Here is a 9320-nt window from a genome sequence, read left to right as displayed (position 1 = left end):
GATTGGCTGTCCTGTACAGAAGAAGCCACGCGTTCCTGATTATAAAGGAGATTTCGTCTGTTGGAAGTGGGCAGATCTCGGTTCCTCCGGCTTAACCTTTAGGGTGATACGAGGACTCACTATCGGGCGAGACGTGGAAATGCTCTAAGGAGAGCTTAAACTGTTCTTCCTTTAAGAGGGGTATCGTTTTCATCTTCGACTTTTTGGCACACACCCCCCCCCCCTCCCCCTTATCGATAGAGAAAAAAAGTGCTAGTCGCTCAGTGTCGTGTCCGATTCTTTACGACCCCGTGGACTATATAGCCCGCCAGGCACTTCTGTCCGTGGGATTTCCCAGGGAAGAATAATGGAGTGGGTTGCCATTTCCTTCTTCAGGGGATCTTCCCGACTCAGGGATTGAACCCAGGTCTTTCACATTGCAGGAAGATTCTTTGCCGTCTGAGCCACCAGGGAAGCCCACGGAGAGAGAAATGGAGACCCTATATGGGAAAAGGTCTGCTACAAAGTAAGAGGGCCTCTTGCCCCAGTTTAACTTACTCTCGACCAAAGGTACCAATACCCAAAGGTTCTTTTAAAGATGTGAATGAGTATATAAAAATAAATATGAAATGTAATTCCATCGTGGCTTTCCTTGACATTCATAGATAATGTGAAATTTCACCCTATGCCGCCAAAGTCCTGAATGTTCTGGGCCCCGGCCCCTTCCTTCAAACATCGCAACTCTCCTTCCCTCAGCCCTCTCCACCCATCCTAGCCTCCTTTGCCAAGCTTGTTCTCTTTCTCGACCTAGACACTGACTGGTTCCAGTACCTGGCCTCTACTTATTTCTCCAGTGTCAACCTAAAGACCTGCCTGCCCTTTCCTTGGCGACTGTCCTGCTAGTCACTTTTTAGCATGTAGTCTTCATTTAATTATGTGCCACAAACTAGGCACTATCCGATATAGATTATACGTTCATTTGTTCATTTTCTATCTTGTATTGCCTGTAGGGGGGTTCACAGATGATTGCATAGAATGACAGGATAGATGGGAGTGAAAGAAAACCAGTGAAGGAAACAAAATGGTCAACTTGCTTTTCTTCCCTTTTCAAGAACACTTTCAAGGAACTCCCTTTCTTATCCTGAGATGAGCCTCAGGTTTCTGTCACCCATCAGATTCAGAACTTACAGAGTCACAAGCCATATCAGGATCAGAACACCTGGGTCCTCCTCCTGGTACAATCCCTTAGCAATGAGGACAAATCGCATAATCTCACCTTTTCAAGGGTAATTAATGGCCCCACACTCAAGAGTCCTGGAGAGGTAAGACAATGGGTGTTAATGTATTTTGTCCACTCCTTGTAAGTTGCAAAACAAACAAGACAACAGTTAACAATTTCTGGTTATTTATTCCTGGATGCACAAAACTTCACATTTATTATCTTATTTAGGCCTCATAGAAGCTTTTGTGGAGAAGGAAATTGCAACCCACTCCAGTATTCTTGCCTAGAGAATCCTGTGCACAGAGGAGCCTGGTGGGCTGTCTATGGGGTCTCACAGAGTTGGACATGACTGAAGCAACTTAGCAGCAGCAGAAGCTTTTGAGGGGGTGTTATGTTATGATTCTCCCTTTATCAGTGAAGAAATGGGACTCAGAGATGTTAGGTGACTTGTCCACAGTCCCACAGTTATTAATAAATGACAACAGCATGATTTCAACCCAATTATACCTGCCTGCAAAGCCCACTCTTAACCACTGCACTCACTGTGTTAGTCAAAGGTAAGACTCTATCCCCATCCTTGTGTGTAATAGATACCACTAAAGATTGGTTTAATATAATAACGGCTATCATTTTCTCTCTTACTCCATACGTTCTCATCAACTTTTGTTGTTTTTGAGTTGCTAAGTCGTGTCCCATGGACTATATAACCCACCAGGCTCCTCTGTCCATGGGATTCTCAGGAAAGAATATTGGAGCAGGTTGCCATTTCCTTCTCCAGGGCACCTTCCCTACCCAGGGATAGAACCTGCATTTCCTGCATTGGCAGGCAGATTCTTTACCACTGAGCCACCATGGAAGCCCCTCATCTACTTTGCAGATGAAGAAATTGCAGCTTGGAATATTGTTACTTAACAGAGCCACTCAACTGACAAGTAGTGGATTCTGAGGTGGGACAGGGAGGGGTTTTCTTTGTTATAGCTGTCTGTCTCCCGAGCCTCTCATTGGTGCCTCTCAACCCCCTAATTCAGCATCCAGGCTGCTATTTCATGTTGTGGTCCCCTCACCTACCCACATACAAATCCCCAGGGGCCTCATACAGCTAGACTCATACAGCTAGACTTTGGTCCACCATTCCTACTGTACCTTCATCATGCTCCAATTCTCTGTGGCAGGAATCTTAAGGTGTGAAACAGATAACCAAATCCCTGCTAAAGGAGAGCTGGCTAAGTAATAATCAGCTTTTCCTCAATAACAGCATGTCAGCAGCCCAGCCAGTCGGCGGAACCCAGATCTCTTCACCCCTCCCAACCAGGCCTGAGCATTTTCCATCCTATTGGTCTCAGGGTGCACAGAGGTGACTGGCAGCCAGAGGGTTGTACATTATAGCCATTACTCTGTCCCAAACTCTTTTCCAAAGAGTAACTAATGATGTGTTAACTGGGGATGTTATGAGCCAGCGAAGTCATCTCAGGTTAGGGATTACTTCAGGATTCAGTTCTTCAGCCCTTCCTGACTACCCACTCTTCCAGGAAGGACAGGTCACTTCCTCTGAGACCCCACTGTTGAGTGGACTGTTCCTGATTTGCTATTTGGGATTCATTTCTGCTGATATAGCTGTTTTGCTTTTTTCATTTTCTTTTTAATTTAACTTGATTGTTCTTAGGCAGAACTCACTGGTAGCTCAACTGGTAAAGAATCTGCATGCAATGCAGGAGGCTCCAGTTCAATTCTTGGGTCAGGAAGATCCCCTGGAGAAGGGATAGGCTACTCACTCCAGTATTCTTGCCTGGAGAATCCCATGGACAGAGGAGCTTTGTGGGCTACAGTCCATGGGGTTGCAAAGAGTTGGACACGACTGAGCAACTAACACTGATTATTCTTAGAATAGGTAACATGTACAAGTAAACAAGTTCAAAATATCAAAGAGTTTACAATGAAAAGTAGATCTCTCTCCTACACTATCCATTCTTACCCCAGCATCCCTTCTGGAGGCAAACACAGCACCAGCTTCCTGTGTTGCCTTCCAAGGTAGTCTAACCAGCAGTTCTCTACTCTGGCTACACATCAGAATCTCTTGGGAAACTTTTAGAAAATAAAAATACTTTGGTCTCATCCTCAGTTATTATGATTGAGTTGGGAAAGAGTGGGCTCAGGCATTGATGCTTTTTAAAAGCCCACCAGAAGATTCTAATGTACACCTAGGGTTGATAAGCCAGTGATCTATGCATGTACAAGACTCCCCCAATCAACCAATTAGTCACTCTCATATATACTTTAAAAAAAAAAAAATGGGCAGGGACTTCCCTGGTGGTCCAGTGGTTAAGAATCCATCTTGCAATGAAGGGGAGAGACATGGGTTCGATCCCTGGTCAGGGAACTAAGATCTCATACGCCTCAGAGCAACTAAATCCACCTGCTGCGACTGCTGAGCCTGCACGCTCTGGAGCTCGTGTGCCTCAACCAGAGAGTCCATGCACCGCAGTGAAAGGTCCCGTGTGGCAATGAAGATCCTGCATGCTGCCACTAAGACCTGACACAGCCAAATAAATAAATAATTTTTTTTTAAAAAAAGAAATGGGCATACATTATTATTCTATACTCTTAGAAATTAATAATACTAAATTTTGAAGATTCTTCCACCTCAGTGCATGAAGAGCTCCTTTATGACTATCTATTGCTAAGTAACAAATCACTCCAAAACTTAGTGGCTTAAAATACCAATCGCCATTTTTGTTATTTCTCATGGTTGCTGTGGGTCAGAGGTTTGGTAAGAGTTTCCATGGGTGGTTCTGGCTTGGATCTCTCATAGAGCTATATAGTCAGATAATGGCTAGAGTGGAGACAGGGAATGAAGAAGCTGAAGGCTGAACATCTCTCTTCATGCAGACTCAGGGCCTCACCCTGTGTCTCTCTGTATGGGCTAGTTTGGGCTTCCTCACATCATGGCAGTTTCAGGGCAGTCTGTGCTTAAATGACCTCTGAAGACTTCAAAGGTTCCAGTAATAGGAGGATTCTGTATAGCCTTTTAGGATCTGGCCTCAAAAGTCACATACTTGCAAGTCTTAATAAGAGACATGTGCAAGTCACATTGTGAGAAGGACATGTCGGGTGGGGAAGGAATATCACTGTGGCTGTCTTTGGCCATAGCAGCTGCATGGTATCCCACTCTTTAGGGGGACCATCATTCATGTAAGCATTGATGGACATTTATATTGTTTCCATTCTTTTTAACTAATTAACTTAACCATGCTGGGTCTTAGTTCTGCCATGTGGGCTCTTAGTTGTGGGATCTAGTTCCCTGACCAGGGATTGAACCCGGGCCCCCTTCACTGGTAACAAGGAGTCTTAGGCACAGGCCACCAGGGAAGTCCTCTCCACTTTTCCTCAGCTCCCTCTCCCCCAGTTCCTAGAGGGGGCTTGGCCCTTCTTGATCACTTGCCTCTCAAGGATGCTGTGTGGCAGGATAGGAAGTAACTATTCTCAGACTCAAGGAGAGATCCTCTCTTCTTTTTGGCCTTTGAGGGAAATTAGACTGAATCATCCCAGAGAGGGAAAGAATGGAGGAGGAAAGGAAATTTTTGAAAGCCTCTGCCAAGAGGGCTAGGCTTGGCAGGATCTTTGAGTGGCAAGGACCTGGGCCTTGTCCTGCCCTGGGGAGGTGGGAAGGTTTGCCATGTGGGTGCCTTTTGGTAGCTCTGGGAGCGTGAAGCCATAGCAAGAACCCCAGAACCCTGGCCAAGAACACCACTGTTTCAGGGGCATTATCAGTTTGGACAAGGGGCACATGTGTGGACACAGAATAGACAAAATAAAGGTTACAGGGCTTTTCTCCAGCTGAACTGAGTTAGACCAACAGGCCTTCACATGACCCTGGGGTGGAATGATGGTCACAGTAATTATTGAGATTGGATATCCTGCCAGCACTGTGGGATGGGGGCTTGGAACATATACAATTTGATTTGGATGAAGAAAAGAAATGTGATTCTTACACTGGGGGTTGAAGCAGTACAATATTTAGGTACAGAATATAATATTTAGGTACAGAAAGTGATCTGTTATTTGGTGTTTCATAGTGATAACAAACCCCAGCATTCCAGATTTGTTCTTTCAGGATTCTGAGCTAGGTGCTGTGGGAAATGGTCATTCAAGATGGAACATGATGTCTGCACTAAAATATTGACTTTCTCAACATTTCTTTACTTAAATGCTTTTATTTTTGGATAGCCAGGACAATATCTTAAAAGATTAGTAGTTGAAATTGTTTTTTCTGTTCATATTTTTATTAAAAGGTAAGACAATAAGAAAGTGCACAAAGATTTAGCAAATGTTCTTTAAGAATACCAAAGGAAAGAAAAAAAGAAGGAAAAAATCAGCCTAAATAACCAATAGTTAGAAATATGTTAAATTATGGTACAGCCACCCAGTGGAACTCTGTGAGGCCATTAAAAGTCAGGTGGTAATGGAATATTTAATGGCATAGAAAGATGTTTACATACATGTTAAACAAAATATCTAGGGACTTCCCTGGTGGTCCAGTGGTTAAGACTCCATACCTCCAATATAAGGACCAGGGGTTTGATCCCTAGTTGGGGAACTAAGATCCCACATGCTCTGTGGTGCAGCCCAAAAAGTATTAAACTACCTTTATGGGCTTCCCTGGTGGCTCAGATGGTAAAGAATCTGCCTGCAATGCAAGAGATCTGGGTTTGATCCCTGGGTCAGGAAGATCCTCTGCAAAAGGGAATGGCAACCCACTCCAGTAGCCTTGCCTGGAGAATCCCATGGGCAGCAGAACCTGATGGGCTACAGTCCATAGGGCCACAAAGAGTCAAACATGACTGAACGACTAGCATACACTTTTTATTGAGAACTAGCCACAAAGAAAGTTCTATACATACACTGCCACTAAGCCTCACCACAGTTCTATAAAATAAGTATCATTATTATCCACAATTTGCAAATGAGAAAATTGAGACCAGAGTTTAGGAAATTGTTTGATCCCTGTTCAGGGAACTAGATCCCACAGGCCTCAGCTAAGAGCTCACATGCAGCAACTGAAGATCCCAGCACAGACAAATAAATAAAAATGAATATTAAAAAAAAGAAGAGAAAATAAAAATGACGTAAAGGTTAAAATGCACCTAAGGAGAAAATTTTGCATGGCTCATCCATCACCCAGGTTAGATCCTCAAAGTAAAACAAAGAGAACTTCACAGACTAGCCACGCTTTGGAGGCAGACTCAACAGGAAACCCACGTAGGGCATTACGTCAACGTCAGGAAGCAGGACCGTGAGGAACTGACATCAACTCTAGGTCAAGGATAAGAACAAATGAAATATGGCAGACAGCCAAGATTAAGTATAAAATGAGGGTGTGTGTGTTTGGTTGCTCAGTCGTGTCTGACTCTTGGTGGCCCCATGGCCAGTAGCCCATGAGTCTCCTCTGTCCGTGGAATTTTCCAGGCAAGTTGCCATTTTCAACTCCAGGGGATCTTCCTGACCCAGGAATAGAACCCAAGTCTTGTGTGTCTCCTGCATTGGCAAGTGGATTCTTTACCATTGTGACACCTGGGAAGCCATAAAATGAAGGTGGAGCCCAACAAAATGAGGCTGGAGGCCATTCCAGCAGTTCCAAGGTGGGGCCAGGAAAACTCTTCCCTTCTATGGCTTCACAGAGGTTGTGTGGTTTGGCAAGCCAGAGGTGAAAGTCTTCCTATCAGGAAATGGAGGCTAAGTCAACATTTAATGCCAGCGAAAGGTCCTGAAGGGGGACACTCAATGCCCAGTGACGTAAATTACCCAGGCTGGCAACACTGTTTCTCAGGCCCTGTCTCCCAGTCAACCAATGTGTCTTCCACACCTTTTTCTTGCGTCTGTACCCACTTCCTTCCCTCCAGTTTCTCAATCCTCATTCTAGGCCAGTTCCTCATTCCTCTGGGAAAATTGCAAATCAACTATACTCCAATAAAAATTATTTTTTAAATATTTGCAACCACGTCCTTACTGATTAACAGGAATCATCTTCCTATTTAAATGCTGATATTCGAATCCTCTGCCTTGTCCTGGGCTTACCTACCTTCGATGACAAGGACTTGACTATCTTTAAGGTAATCCAGTTAATCTTTGATAGTTGTGATAACTAATGATGATTGGATGACTTCTATTAAATTGAACAGTCTGAAACCGCTGTCCCTAGAGGACAAAAATAGTCAAAGAGGAGCAATTTTATATGGTTCAACTTAACATGCACTGTGTACATAGCTGCACATTACACAATATATTATTTCATCTCCACAACCACCATGTAAAAGAATTCTAATTTTACAGCTAAGCAAAGTGAGGTCCAGGGATATTGAATAATTTACACACCACCTCTTAAACACTATGGGTATTGCTTTTTTTCCTCACTGCAAGGCTTGGGCTATCTTAGTTCCACAACCAGGGATCAAACCTAGGGCCCTGGCAGTGAGAGTGCTAAGTTCTAACCACTGGATTGCCAGGGAATTCCTTGGTGTTGCCTTATTATAATAACTTTTGTCTCTGACCTACTGGCTTGTCTGGCTCTCTGGTTCCTCACTGAACAAGCTGGCACACTCCACTCCCAATAATCTTTCAGAGCCTCTTCCTAGTTGAACATCCTCAGTTCCCTCATCATTGCTATTAACAAGTGATGAACAGTGGGGGCCTGTGGACACCATTTCACCCAACACTAGGATTTGTGGTGGCCACTGACATACAACACAACCCATTCCCATTCTAACAGGTCCTGAATTTCAGGCTCCTCTTCTTTCCAAAAGGTGCTTCACAAAATACCTTTCCACACATACCTCTCCTTCACCCAGTTGATTCCTTGCTGTGCCCTATTTCTTTCTTTTATTCCCCACTCTTTACCTCCAAACTCAGTGTCTTAAAACCACCTGTGGACCCAGCCGTTCCACTCCTGGGTATATACCTAAGAGAACCAAAAACACATGTCCATGCAAAGACTTGCATAGCTAAAAAGTGAGAACAACCTACATGTCCACCAACTAATAAATGGGTAAATGAAATGTATCTATATCCATCATAATGGAACATTATTCAGTCATAAAAAAGAATGAAGCTCTGTTACATGCTGCAGTATGGATGAACCTTGAAAATATGCTAAATGAGAATGGTCATGTTGCAGGAAGGAGGATCCCTTCCAGGGCCCGAAACTGGGCTCTTGTCTAACACTCAGAAATGAATTGTCTGAGGAGACACATGTGCTGACAAAGCAAGAGATTTTATTGGGAAAGGGCACCCGGGTGGAGAGCAGTAGGGTAAGGGAACCCAGGAGAACTGCCCTGCCGCGCGTGGCTCGCAGTGTCAGGTTTTATGGTGATGGGATTAGTTTCCGGGTGGTCTTTGGCCAATCATTCTAATTTAGAGTCTTTCCTGGTGGCACACACATCGTTCAGCCAAGATGGATGCTAGTGAGAGGGATTCTAGAAAGTGGACGGACATGTGGTGTCTCCTTTCGACCTTTCCCGAACTCTTCCAGTTGGTGGTGGCTTATTAGTTCCGTATTCCTTATCAGGATCTCCTGTCATAAAACAACTCATGCAAATAGTTACTATGGTGCCTGGCCAGGGTGGGCGGTTTCAATCAGTGTGCCTCCCCTAACAGACACAAAGGCCACACACATATCGTATAATTCTATTTATATGAAATGTCCAGAATAGATAAATCCATAGAGAAAGTAGATTAGTAGTTACCAGATGATGAGAAAATAGATTAGTGGGGGCACAACATAAGAAATACACTAAAAACCAACGAATTATACCCTTTAAAAAGATGTTTTTATATAATGTGAATTTTATCTCAATAAACACATATTTTAAAATCACCTATGATTTGAGTCACGTAAATTTTCAAAGCCTTTCAGTTTTCTTTTCAGTGAAATATAGATCTTGGGGTAGAGATTATGTTAAATAAACAGCTCCAGCTTTTCTTCCGGGAGGATCCTTTGGCAAGGCTTGTGGTCAGAAACAGAGAGGTCAACCATCTGGTCAGTCTTCCCTCACTCCAGCGAGTTTGGAGTCCTGGAACCAGGAGTGCTAGAGATAATGTTATTCAACTCTTCTGTTTTGTTCTTAGG

At 43.8% G+C, this 9320-nt stretch overlaps 1 long non-coding RNA gene across 1 annotated transcript; it reads left to right on the top strand.

Moving 5' to 3' along the window:
- The first annotated feature begins 65 nt into the window (after positions 1–65).
- LOC129635450 (uncharacterized) lies at positions 66–1094 on the top strand. The gene is made up of 3 exons (XR_008706307.1): positions 66–180; positions 423–505; positions 791–1094. It is a non-coding gene; the product is annotated as an uncharacterized LOC129635450 (long non-coding RNA).
- The last annotated feature ends 8226 nt before the right edge of the window (positions 1095–9320 follow it).

Source organism: Bubalus kerabau, chromosome 1 (assembly GCF_029407905.1).
Source record: "Bubalus kerabau isolate K-KA32 ecotype Philippines breed swamp buffalo chromosome 1, PCC_UOA_SB_1v2, whole genome shotgun sequence".
Classification (NCBI taxonomy): Eukaryota; Metazoa; Chordata; class Mammalia; order Artiodactyla; family Bovidae; genus Bubalus; species Bubalus kerabau.
This window is presented reverse-complemented; position numbering and strand designations above follow the sequence as displayed.